This window comes from Pantherophis guttatus, chromosome 2 (assembly GCF_059756535.1).
Source record: "Pantherophis guttatus breed Tessera chromosome 2, ASM5975653v1, whole genome shotgun sequence".
NCBI classification, from domain to species: Eukaryota; Metazoa; Chordata; class Lepidosauria; order Squamata; family Colubridae; genus Pantherophis; species Pantherophis guttatus.
Genome location: NC_142064.1, coordinates 60,325,171 through 60,338,972, shown reverse-complemented (window position 1 = coordinate 60,338,972; position 13,802 = coordinate 60,325,171). Strand labels below are relative to the sequence as shown.

The 13,802-nt window shown below is 37.6% G+C and overlaps 1 long non-coding RNA gene across 1 annotated transcript in view; it reads right to left on the bottom strand.

Moving 5' to 3' along the window:
• Positions 1-5,101: 5,101 nt before the first annotated feature.
• Positions 5,102-13,802, bottom strand: part of LOC148115129 (uncharacterized) — a 202,681-nt gene continuing 193,980 nt past the window's right edge. The window contains exon 3 of the long non-coding RNA XR_015731892.1: positions 5,102-5,258. This is a non-coding gene — a long non-coding RNA (uncharacterized LOC148115129). The remainder of the gene's footprint in view (positions 5,259-13,802) is intronic.

The window sequence follows — 13,802 nt, the reverse complement described above, 5'->3', positions numbered from 1 at the left end:
TTAAGCCCAGGTCAGATAGGTAATTTGAGAAAACATCACAGAATTGATTCCCTCTAATTCTCTTGAAGATAAAGGGAGGGAGGAAGTGGGGAAATACATTCAGAGTTTCTGTTAATGTAGCTAGATAATAAAAGTAGTATCAGCATTCATAATGTTGGCTTCCTGGTCTAATCTATGTCAAAAGGCTGGCATTTCCTCTCACTTGTTCTAAGTGTAGAAAGGGAATCTGCCATTTCTGATGTTTCCCTCCCCTAGAGCTAACAGACAAAGAGTGGCTTTGTTTGTGTTAGGGTGAGAAGGGATTAACCCCTATGGTTGTTGTCAGGCACAAATCACCAGAAACAATCATTGAGTTCAAAGCACAGAGGAGTTTATCATTGCTACATGTCCCAAAGGTGCTTTTTCAAAAGGCAACGGGACTTTCTGGTTTTTCTTTGAAGATATTTTGCTTCTCATCCAAGAAGCTTCTTCAGCTTTTTGGATCAAAAGCAAAACAACTTCAAAGAAAAACCAGAAACTCCTGTTGCCTCTTGAAAAAGCACCTTTGGGACAACCATGACCTGGATGACTGAGAATTTCATAGACATCATTGCTACATATACACAAGAATCTAGTCAACTAATGGTCAAAGCTAAATTGGTGCTAGATACTGTAAGGGTCAACAGAATTCATGCAGGGCTGGACTTGGGCCTCTTGTGGCAATGCAATGACTCCAAAATGATGGCATGTTTAACTCCACCTTCCAGCTCAGCCTGCTCTTCTCCTACATTTGTGTTTTTAAAACATTCCAATATAAGGTCCAATAGTACAGTTGCATCATGGTTCTTAGTATAACAAATATTTTTCAGGTTTCTATTTTCATCTCTTGCAATGTGTCTCCAACTTATTATAACTTGATTCACCTTGAGTGACTTTGTCCTCACTGAATAGTATCCAGCACATTGAACCATCTCTACTAAGCTTTCTCAGCCATATCATTCTTAGCAGTGCAAATGTATCAGAACTAACTTTGGGGAAACACGGTACTACCAATGTGCTTACTTCCAATGGTTGTAATAAATACATTAGTTATTTGCTGAAACTGTGAAAGTAATCCTTCTCCTTCCTCTAAATTTAAAAATATCATTTTTAAAAAGCCCATCCGGTCAACTGCCAAATTTGCTAACTCTGACAAAATTCTCATGAAATCAGTGGGATTGCACTATGGCTTGGAAACTTGGTTCGTGCTTTGAAATTCAATCTTTACAGAATATAACTTAACTTTTCTCCTAAACATTTGAACAAAACTGATGACTTTAAACAAGAAGATAGGTTTCTACCAGTACAAAAAGATTTCTGTTTCTCTGCCTAGTGTTGCCAAGTGCTGGGCTGCAGTAGGCATGACATGTTTTGCGAATTGATTATTTTTTCATTTCTACCAAATATCATTTCCCCCCACATTTCCTATAGTTATACTATTAGTAGCATGTATAGAAACTCTTAATTTTCAGCTGTATGTTTCCTAAAAGAATACCTGAGAAGGATACAGATGGTTTATATTATTTAGCTTTTGGTGTTCAGGATGATAAGATAAAATAAATCTAGCAAATTAAAGCATGATTGAAATCACAATAATAAGGAATGAACAATGGCTTGCATAATAAAGACATTTCCATAAAACAAGGTTTCCTGTGCAAGATGCAGAAACATTTGTTAAAAAATACTGAGCAACTCCCCCCACCCCAAATTAGCTAAGAGTAATTTCAGTTTTAAAACAATTATACTATATGTCAGAATTGGTATTCCAGCATTTCTCTCGTTCTAGTTTAGTGATTTTACTTCTTCCAAAGACTCTGGAAATTTAACATTTCTGAAAGTGTAAGGTATAGTAGAAACTTCGCTGTTCTTTCAAAGAATAACGATTCTTAGAAGTCTTTGTGGGAAAGCACAATACTTTAACTGGCTTAATTTTGTAATATGGGAGACCTCTTCAGGCTGAATTGCACAATGTTTGCAACGAATTGTGTTCTTGGGGGGGAGTGTTCCTCCCTTTCATCTCTATCAACTGATTTATCACTACTGATAAATTTAGCTCTTGGACAAGATTTTTGGGGTCAAGGAAGCCCATTTAAATATGGCTTCTAGGCAGTGGTGGAATTTGATTTTTTTAATACTGGTTCTGTGAGCATGGCTTGGTGGGCATGGCAGGGGAAGGATACTGCAAAATCTCCATTCCCACCCCACTCCAGGGTAAGGATATTGCAAAATCTCCATTCCCACCCCACTCCAGAGGAAGGTTACTGCAAAATCTCCATTCCCACCCCACTCCAGGGGAAGGATATTGCAAAATCTCCATTCCCACCCCACTCCAGGGGAAGGATATTGCAAAATCTCCATTCCCACCCCATTCTGGGGCCAGCCAGAGGTGGTATTTGCCGGTTCTCCGAACTACTCAAAATTTCTGCTACCGGTTCTCCAGAACCTGTGAAAACCTGCTGAATAGCACCCCTGCTGAATAGCACCCCTGCTTCTAGGGCATAATGAAATCTATGAGGGAGAAGGCCATGGTAGGTTCATCATAGTCTGAACTGGGCCCAGCAACCCTTTTCTAGTGCTACAGTTTGTTTTAACAGACCAATACTTCTCACTGAATTGTTGTTGTTCCTTACATAGATTGTGTACTTAAAAAAATAAAGCCAACTCCCAGGAATAGGATTCCTATTCTAGGAATAGGATTGTGGCTGTACTTTATTTTTTATTCTTATGTAGCTCCTGTGTTAAAGCAGTAGCTGGTTCCAAGTTTGAGAAGCTGATTCCCTAGAGGATCTCCTAGGACAGGAGCTCTTCAGCTTCTATCCAATTTGCTTCAAACAATCCTCCTAAGAAACGTCTTCCAGCTTTGGCAAGTGTTTCTGGAGAATACAGAGAAGAATTGGGAAGGAACGTGAAGTGCTTGATAGAAGCAAATGGCACGACCCCTTTGTTTTAACGATCACATTGCTTCCATGTCACAAATCTCTTCATTAAGGTGAATCTACTCACGGTCACTCACAGGATAAATGAATTCTTTTGCTAGCAGCTCAAGCATTTATAAGAGAAAGGTGGGAATGTGTTACATCTCTCTCCCTCTCCTTCTCTCTCTCTCTCTCTCTCTCTCTCTCTCTCTCTCTCTCTCTCTCTCTCTCTCTGTGTGTGTGTGTGTGTAACAGAGAGAGAATCAATGAGCCCTTTGCTTGTTTCAAAATAACCAGAAACTTTTTGCTTTTAAGGTCCACATATTTTAGCTGAGGGAGAATAAATGAAATAGCACAAGTAACATAAACAAATAATATATTCATTTAATTATGACATGTTTTCCATGCAGACTACATGTTTTATATGCAGAATGGCCTCATCCAATCTGACTTTCTTCTGATGTGCTTGGATTGCAAATTTTAGAGTGTACGATTGTAACTTCTCTCCCAGCCAGGACAGAAAATTGTCTTTTGTTGTTGTTGTCATTGTCATTGTATTAACTGGAAATTATAATTCCAAAACATCTGGAAGGAAGCAGCTTGAGAATATCTCTATTTTAGTTATTGTCCTTTCTAGTTTTAGAAAGATGAGTCTTTCCAGACAGAATCAGTGTGCTCCAGCACTTATTCAGAGGGTGTCCCCTTTATTTCTTTTCAGAAATAATTTTTTTATTTCTTATCAGGCCTTTGTAGGTTACACTATTGAAAGCAAGTCCTTCTAAGAATATTTTTAAAAAAATATTAAAAAGGTAAGGGATAAAGCTGAGAACCATTTTCAGCATACAAACAGGCACACACACATCAGATGCCAGCTTAATATAGTGGTTAAGGCTATAAACCAGGAGATTGTAAATTCTAGTCCTGCCTTAGGCATGAAATCAACTGGATGACCTTGGGCCAGTCATTCTCCTTCAACCCTAGGAAGCAAGCAATGGCAAACCATTACTGGAAAACTTTGCCCAAAAAATAATCAGAGAGTTTTCCAGACAGTTTCTAGAAGTCATCATTGACTCAAAGGGACACACACACACACACACACACACACACACAGAGAGAGAGAGAGAGAGAGAGAGAGAGAGAGAGAGGGAGAGAGAGAGAGAGAGAGGGAGAGAGAGAGAGAGAAAATAAAGTTACATAAATGACTGTGAATTACTCGCACTTGAGAACCCATAATATTTTAAGGTGGAGAATATTTCTGGCTTTTCCCACTGGCTTTATTGTAAACTGGCTGCTGTTTTTTTCCAGATAATTGAGAAATGTGCAGGCACTTGTTTTCCACAGTCTCTCCTGAATCTTTAACAGACTCTGAACAGACTATTATAGTCTGGAACATCCATTTTGGTATCAATCAAAGTAGATAATTATGCTCTTGGTGGATAAAGAAGCTTTGAAATGGATGTGTTTCTTTTCCCCCAGAAATGGTTTGATGATGATCAAAATCCACATCCTTTAATCCGTTAATCAAATAAACCTTGATATGTGAAATAGCACCAGATAACTTATATGAATAAAGTAAATATTTTGTAGTTATGAGTGTACTATGTTTTTCAACAGAGAACTACTAATGAGTCATTTTCTCTTATTGCAGTATTCTTTTATAAGTCCTTTTATAAGGATTTGTATAACAAATCCTGTAGCTTCTCAATGATATCTAAAAACTGAATTCACAGAACTAAATAGTTTGGTGTCTTTTGCTTTGTTTAATGAGTAACCAATCTGTTTCCTTTAATATATATTTGCCTCTTTGATAGATCTTCACACTCCATGGCCTTTTCAAACTTTTAATTCCTTCCCTGTTCATTTTCTATCCTCACTTTGTTTACTGTTTCAAGAACGAATTGGAAAAAAAAATTAACTAGTCAAAACAGAGAATATTAAAAAGGTCAGATTTATAAGACATACCAGGTAGCATTTCGGCTTTTTTTAAAAAAAAAAATCTAATAAACGTATGCGGAGATATCACAACATCCGTAATGATATTTATGTTCCATCATGTGGCTAATTTATCCTTATTTCAATAACTTCTTTCATACATATGACATTCATATCCTGATTTCATCGTTAATCTTAAAAGTGTAATGAGAACCAATTCTGCATGTAGCCACAGAACTTTATATAGGGTTTATTTCAAAGCAGCTCATTTTTATGCAGAGCGTCTCATTAAATGGCTTTGAAACATTTGCTCAGGTATGGCGTTACCCTTTCTTCTCCTTCCAGCTCTTGTACTAGATGAGCACTCAGCTTTTCCAGGCATGCATCAGTACTCTGTGGGAACAAAAGAAAGTAAGGAACTGAAATGAATAAAACTTCACATAAGAAAGTTACAAAGCATGGTACATGCTTTGATACAGAGAGATTTCTTTTCCAAATAGGGCATTTGTTATGCTGTTATTATTTCTTCATGAGGGTAGATCTTGAAATTGGCAGTTTTTGGTAGCAAAAGGCTCAGCGTGATGAACTACTATAGAAAACTTGTCTCTAAAACAGAAACGTTATTAAAAAAAAAAGAAAAGAAAAAAGAAAGGAACAGGATTTTAATCATACTATAACTTGATGGCCAACATGTCTTTTAAACTGAAACTGTCATCCATAACCATCCTTGGCCATCTGCAGGGTATCAAGTAGTAGAAAGCTATAATAATGCTATTAAATTTCTGATCAACCAGAGCATTGTTTCAAAATCATTTTGGGCACTACTTCAGTGCAAAGCGTTTGGTCCCGGGATCTTCCTGGACACCGAGAAATACAGAGAATCCAGAGAAGGTCTGGAAACATAGTTAGAAGAAAAAAAAAGATTATGGTGACTCAAGAGTAAGATACAGCTTAATAAGAGCTGTGGTGGCGCAGTGGTTAGAATTCAGTACTGCAGGCTACTTCTGTTGACTACTGGCTGCCAGCAGTTTGGCAGTTCAAGTCTCACCGGCTCAAGGTTGACTCAGCCTTCCATCCTTCTCAGGTCGGTAAAATGAGGATTGTTGGGGACAATATGCTGGCACTGTAAACCGCTTAGAGAGGGGTTGTAAAGCACTGTGAAGCAGTATATAAGTGCTATTGCTATTAAGATAATAAGAATCAACACTTTAAAGGAAAAGAGAGAAATGTTACACAAAATTAAGAAACAGATAAAAAAGGAAATTTTCATGTTAATGGGGATAGAAGGAAGAAACTGAGAACAGAAAGGTTTTATGAGATTTGCAATTCAGCTGCAGTTGTGAATATTTTTCCCAAAGATTGGACAGCAGGAGATAGTTGGATTCTTTGAATATATTCCATGACATTGAACTACAGAGCTTCTTTAAAGAGTCTTTCTGGATGCTGGATGAGAGAGTGGGAGTCTGTTTTCTTTAACCAAACCATCAATGCGATCATATGGATTTCAGCTAGCAGAAATTCCCATCCTTAGTACTCCTTGTCTGCACTTATATTCATTTTTTTCCAGCTGTTACTCAGTAAATCTTTGCAGAAAGAGAGTCAACAGGAAAAGAAGAGTAAGAGACATATTAACAACCATCATGCTTAAAGGCTGAATTGTTCTGAAAGAGTAAAATTGGAATTGTTGCCTAAGGCAGACTTTATGGCAAAATCCCAAATACATTAGCAACAAAATTCAGCATTATCATTTTTGCTATGTGGCACAATATCTCACAACTACTTATATCTCTCCAAGAAAAAAATCCCCCAAAAATCCTGGTTTTTCTATTTTTCATTTCTGAATTCTGAATACAAATGGGAGGATTTTAAAACAATAAAAAAAGATATGAGATTTTTTTTTCTTTCCATCTGCGTTTGTTTGTTTGTTTGTTTGAACAACTCTGGGCAGTTTAAAACCTTGACTGCATTCAAGAAAATAAATATTTCATATGCTTTTTCTAATGCGAATTCAGCTTTCAGTTATTAGGGAAGGGGGTTACATTGATACCACTTATTCTGAACCATGATTTTTGGGGGAAATCTCTCCACCTCCATCACCATCTATTTCTATGATGTTTGAAGAAGATCCTACCAAGGAAAGCATATTCCTCTGGAATCCCTGCATCACTTTTTATGTCTGAGGCATCACTGTGCTGCTCTTTGTTTCGAAGACATTTCTTTGAAGTGGGCACACATTAGTAAATTCTGTAATAATTCCATATCAGAAGCACTAAAGTGCTTTCATGGTAAAAGGATCAGCTGGTGACATCATCTTTGTTCAAGGGAGATCCAGTTGGTTGCTCCTTTCATGTCCCCATTAATGAGCCCACCAAAGTGGTATCTATTTATCTAATGTTTACACATTTTTGAACTGATAGGTGGACAGGAGCTGGAGTGAATGATGGGAACTCACCCCATCAAACAGCAAGCTTCAAATGTATGCTTGCAAATTGTCAACCCAGGATCCTAAGCACATGAACCACCATGCTTCTCACATTAGTAAACATTTTATAATATTTTTATAACCTAACTGTGCCAAATAAAAATATAGAATGATAGCAGCAATGGAAATCTTCTACATGTTGGGGTGCCTTTCATTCCCCCCCCCCCCAATTATCTCTTTTCCTTTTCCTCCAGCTTTCTGATTTTGGAAGTTATTCCACAATAGAATAGATAGAAAGATAGATATTCTAATCCTACCTGAAATCCACAGGCAAAGTCACAGCTTGGTTGGCACACTCTGGGAAACTATCATTTGTTTTAACTAATGATTTGTGGAATAAGCTATAGTGACTGATTGCACACCATGCAAAACCATAAAATACAATTTCCAAGCCACAATGGATGGATTCTCACAGCACGTCAACAACAATCAAACAAATCATCTTGTAACTTAATAATATGTAAACTAGGCTAGTAACTTTCTGCATGTCTCTTCAAGCAGACTTTCACCTGCCTTTGGAATAAGCAAGCTGTAATCCACTCTATCATCTTATCTGCTGTGTAGTACTTTTTTTGCATGAAGGAAACAAAAAGAGTTTTGTCTTTATGAAGACCTGAGCTGATATTTTCTCTCAATGAAGAAATGGAGCGTAAGATGGATGCAACATTTGATTGCTTTCAACAAATCACATATTCAGACATTATAGTATTGGGCTTAGCTATACAACTATGGAGATGCGATTTGTTACTGAAATGTGCAAAGAAAGTAAATGATTAACCACCCAGTATGAACACTAAAATCCTCTAAAGAAAGGCAGGTCCTGTTTTGTGTTCTCAACCACTCCCCTCCCCTAGAAGGTGTAATACGAAGCCCCATTGCCAAACATTTTTGCATACTAAAGCAATTCTCCCTAATGGTTGTCATAAGCATATGTTCTCCATGTCAAAACTACTGGCACAATAAAACCTCAATGAGCAAATGACAGAAAGGTGAAGACAGAATTTGTGGAGTTGCTAAATGCATGAATAAGCCTCATGTTACAGTTATGACTACAAAAGAGTGTTTCAAAATAAATTGAAAGAAAATACCTGAATCTTTTTTTGCAGAACTTTTAAGGCACTGCAGCAAATTAAGAAAAAATGTTTAAAACTGATATTTTACAGATTGCATAAGAAAAATATAAGTTCATAAAAGAAGCTCAAAACTCTGAGAAGTTCAAAAATGAGTGTTAGTTGAATAATCATTAGTAAAGGAGGAAGAAACACATCTGGAAAAAACTGTCTACAATTAATAAATAAACAATTAAGCACAGCTGAGAAAATAGTTGTTCACCAAATTCAGCTATTGTTTTTATTGTCCACTTAACTGTGACTTTTAAAATGTGTTCAACTAATTGGGTGTTAAATATATGATTGTATAAATCTATTTACATTTCATTTCTATTTAGTTATATCCTTTTTTCTGGACAGCCTTTACATTATGATTAATTTTTTTTCTTGGAGGACACCAACAACAATACAGTTTCCCCAAAATAGATAGTTGTTTCTTCTTCATTTTCTTCTTTTCTCGAACCAACAGAACCTCCTAGGCAAAACTATTACATATATTATTTCTTCAGTTGGCTTCTACGCACTGAATCAATCATTTTATTGCCTTATAGCAATAAGCAACATACATTGATATTATGTACTTTTTTTCAGATTCTAAAGGACCCTATTGTCTAAAAGAAATGCATTTATGCATCATCTTTTCAAGCAGCAAGAGACACATCTGGAGATGTACAGGGATGGGGAGGGAGAGAAAAAATGGGTATCATATAAGTTTGAAAGGCAGGCTTTTTTCTGTTTTTCTTTTTGCATGAGACAAAATGGAGATAAGAGTTCTAGGGAGGAAAAAAAAGCTATTTTCCCTGACAACTGAAACCCTCCTTGCTTAGCATTCATGCAACTTTAACAGAGCAAAATGACTGTCACAGAAAAGGCGACATGAATCATATTTAAAAGGCTGTGATGTCATCCACCTTAATATAAGGACACAAAGTTTGTGAAGAATGATTTATAAATCGTTATGTGGCTGAAACGTAAAACTGTTGAAAGTCAGTAATGTTAAACAAAAGGCTGGTTGAATTCTGGTAAGAAAGATTTAGGAAAGAGCCTGGCCAATTCAATAAACAGAAGCTATATTTAGATAAAAGCAGTGGTGGGATTCAAGTAATTTAACAACCGGTTCTCTGCCCTAATGATTTCTTCCAACAACCAGTTTGCCAAACTCCTCAGAAAGTTAACAACCGGTTCTCCCGAAGTGGTGCTGAACTGGCTGAATCCCACCACTGGATAAAACAATAAGATTTAAAATAAACAAAGCAAAATGAAGAACTTTTAAATGATTTATGCCTTCTGCTTTTTTATAATTTATCAGGAAATTATGCAGAAGCTCTATTGTACAAGATTTTTTTTCTAAAATGATATAACTTCTCTTTTAACTGTACACTGACTGAGGTGACAAACATTTCTTATTTATGAAGAAGTTTCTCACTATCAACTGTAGCAAAGGAGACCGCCAATACCTAGATTTGAAGATTCTGCTGCTTAAAACCCATGTCCCATTCTTAGCTTACTTTCTCACTTTTGCAGGTAAAATCAAAAGATGTATTGTTTTTTAAAGAAAGAAGAATCCACAGGAGGTTGAATATAAGAAGAAACTGAATGGTAGCTGTATTTGGTAACAGTAACAGGGTTGGAAGGGACCTTGGAGGTAATCTAGTCCAACCCCCTGCTCACGCAGGAGACCTATACTAGGGATTCGAACCGCCTTTCTGATCGACAAGCTCAGTGTCTTAGCCACTGAGCCACCTCACCAGGCTATGGAAACATTCTCAGACTATGCACCTCATACTAAACTTTTCAGCATTATGTATGTCCATACAATGCAGATTTGTCATCTATTATTTTAGAGTTACCCAGTTTAGAAATGATTAAAATCAGAACAGAAATATAACACTCTACCATAACAAGGAATACCACGACACCATCTAAATTGCATCGTTGCTCATTCTGCTGCTGAAGGGATGATGGGTAACTTCAAAAATGCCAGCCATGTTTTAAAAGCTTATTATCTTTTATTTGGACTTGGATCACAGAGTCGTCAAGAATAAAGGCCTCTACATAAAAGATATCACCCAGAGAGATCTACAGGTGAAAAATTCAATTGTAAAGAAAAATTGAGGGTCACCCTGTCTGTGTGATCTGAATATAGTCTTCACCACTTATAAAAGTCTATCATATTTTACTGGTCCCAGTGATTAGAGTCAATATACTTTAAGTACTGAAAAAATATCTCACTTGAATCCTTCATGAAAGAAACATTATTTTGTATACCAGCCTGTCACTTTGCAAACCTAGAAATCAAAACATGAGGCTTTGACAATGTGTTCTAGCATTTTGTGAAATATGTTTTTAATTCAAGTTCTTTATCTCACATTTTATCATTCTTACATTAAACAAAAATATCCATAGATGTAAAATTAAATGAACCCAATCACTTGAATGATTGTAATTTTAAGTGGCAGAAAAATATATTCTCAAAGCAGAGTGTTTTGTGGATGAATTTTAGAAATATAGCGTGGATGGAATAGGGAAGGGTTATAAAATGAGTGTTGAGACATTGCAATGCAAACTCCACTTCTTTCATAATCACATCCTCATGTCTCATACTTCTCTCTAAGGAGTAGAACCCCAAAAGAGAGTTTTGGGATAGAAAGAGAGAAGATAAGTTTGACCTCCCAGCCAATGCAAAACAGCTACATTTTACCTATAGATTATTGGATTGTTCTCCTTGATTCCTATACTGTCTTATCACAAATTTATATGCCTATGTGTTCCCATAGTTAGCCTCAGGGGTGGATTCTACTTACCTTTACTACCGGTTCGCAACAGAAGTACAGATCGTCAATTATGACATCCGGACAGGTGGGCGGAGTCTCCCGCTGCTTTTACTATCGGTTCTAAAGAACCGGACAGAACCGGGAGCAACCCACCACTGGTTAGCCTAAATCTCAGGTTGGTTGGCTTTCATTGATTGATAAAATTTGGACATAGTTTAAGAATGTCAGTTGGCATGCATTAGCACAGTGTTTCTCAGCTTGGCAACTTTAAGATGTGTGGAGGTCAGCTCCCAAATTTCCTCAGCCCTTCAACTGGGAGTTGAAGGGCACCAGATCAAGTTTGACAAACACGGCATTAAAATGTCTAAAAGTGGCATATAAAGGCTTACCATAGATGCTCCCCAGGTGAGCAAAGCAGCCTTGCTGAGCTGTATGCACATTCATTTGCTGAGGATGACTCTGAAGTGCTCCTACTGAGGACATAATCCCTTCCCCCCCCCACCCCTCAAAATAAGCAATCTTTGTGGGGAGCTTATTTCCATTGAATGAATTGCTTTCAATATATCATAAATACACTTACAATTGTGCACGTACTTAAGAAAAATGCTAGAGCCTTTCCCCCCATTTTTTTAAACTTTCCCCAAGCCTATTTCTAATGTTAACTATCTGGAGTCCTGGCAACATAGAATGAATCTTTGGAATTCAGTCTTTAAACTTTTACCAGAATGAAGGGCAAGAAGAAAGGCATTGGGGGAGGGGCAGAAAAGTCAAGATGACAGGCGTGACCACATAGTTTGTGCCATAACCTTAACTTTAAAAAAAAAAAAAAACTTTCTTCCCTACTTAGGAAGGAAATAGGTAAAATGGTGCGGTATGGGTTAAATGTTGATAAGTTTATGACAAAATATCAAAATTTTGTCCTGTTAAAAGGTCCAGTTCAGATTTTGAAGTACAGTATTTATAACTGGGCAGGACATGGAAGCCATTCAATCCAGATCCTGAGAGAAGTGGGGCAGACAATGCAAAAGAAGAGCAAAGATGGCCTCAGCCACAAAGGTTGGATTGAATAACAAGAGTAATAACCTGTTTTTATTCTGTTTTAACCTTTTATTTAGACTTAAACCAACAAATCTCAGTAGTAGCTGCTCTGAAGAATTTCTTTTCTTACTTGTTTAAAATGTGTGTTTCTAACATCCCTATTATTCTTTGGTTAAAATTCCAAATGGCTTTCAGCAAAGGTATTTATTAGCAAGTTTGTGGCAAACGAAATGCTACATTAATTGTCAGTGATCAGGAAGCAGAAAATGTCAGTCTAGCTAACACGCACACTACATACACGCAGGTCACTGTGCAATAGATACATGGAGCAATTCCCTTTCAATTAATAAATACATTTTTTTTTCATGTCCTGACAAAGAGATAATTACAGCAGTTTGACTTGGTCAAAAAAAAAAAAAAAAAAAACCAGAAGATTCTCTGTGGAAGACAGGATAGAAAAGTTCTCCAAGGTGCATTTATCTGGGAGTTGAGGGTGAAACCCCTACAGTGCCAGGCAATTTCTTTGTTGAGAGGAACTGGCTCTCTAGGCAGCCTCCCAACATGGTCCCTGTGGGCTCCTTGGCAATTCTCTTTAAAGAAGTCTGCTGCCAAGTCTCTAGCCAACAAAGAGACTTCTAAGAATGATTTCTCCTCTCCTTCTTTTCCTCCCCTGTAAACAGGAATGGGCTGCTGGGGGTTCTCAGGGGTTCAGGAGAACCTCTAGCTAAGATTCTGTGCAGTTCAGAGAACCCCCAAATCCCACTCCTGGCTGGCCCCATCCATCCTGCCCCTCCCAGGAGTCCCTACTGTTTTTGATGCAGGGCACATGCGGAGGCTCGGGGAGGGTGAAAAATGGGCCTACCGGAAGTTTAGGAAGGCCAGAAACAGGCCCATTTCCAGCCTCCAGAGGGCCTCCGGAGCCTGGGGAGGCTGTTTCTGCCCTCCTGGAAGCTTGAGGAAAACCTCCGGAGCCCAGGGAGGACCAAAATGCCCCCCCCATGGTCCAGGAAGCTGATTAGGCCACACCCACCATGGCCACGCCCACCCAGCAATCGGGCAGAGAATTCTCTTGCTAAAATTTTTGAAGTCCACCCCTTCCTGTAAAAGAAACACCCAACCAGTGATAGATGTAAACACCTTTACTGTTTTCATTAGAAAAACCACCCCAGTGTTATACAGGTATAAGAAAAATGTTAACTTGAAACAACATTAAGCTACCAAATACAACTGGAGTATTTTCTTATGTCCTGCTCGCTCAGATCCAGCAGTTCAGACTCAATCAACTGAGTAGTTCCATTAAAGAAGCAGTAAAAACACAGTAAACATTTACATCAATGTCTCTCATTCTTAGCAAATTTAAGATGGGTGGACTTCAGTTCCTGAAATTCTTGGCTAGGTTCTTCTCCTCCCTCTCTTCTTCTCAAGATGTATATGTTCTGTCTTTGCATCTATAGATTCACAACTTTTTATATCTTTATAGACCTTTCTTGGCTCTTCTGAGTTTTGTTTCTCTTTTTCCTACTCTTTGGGACAG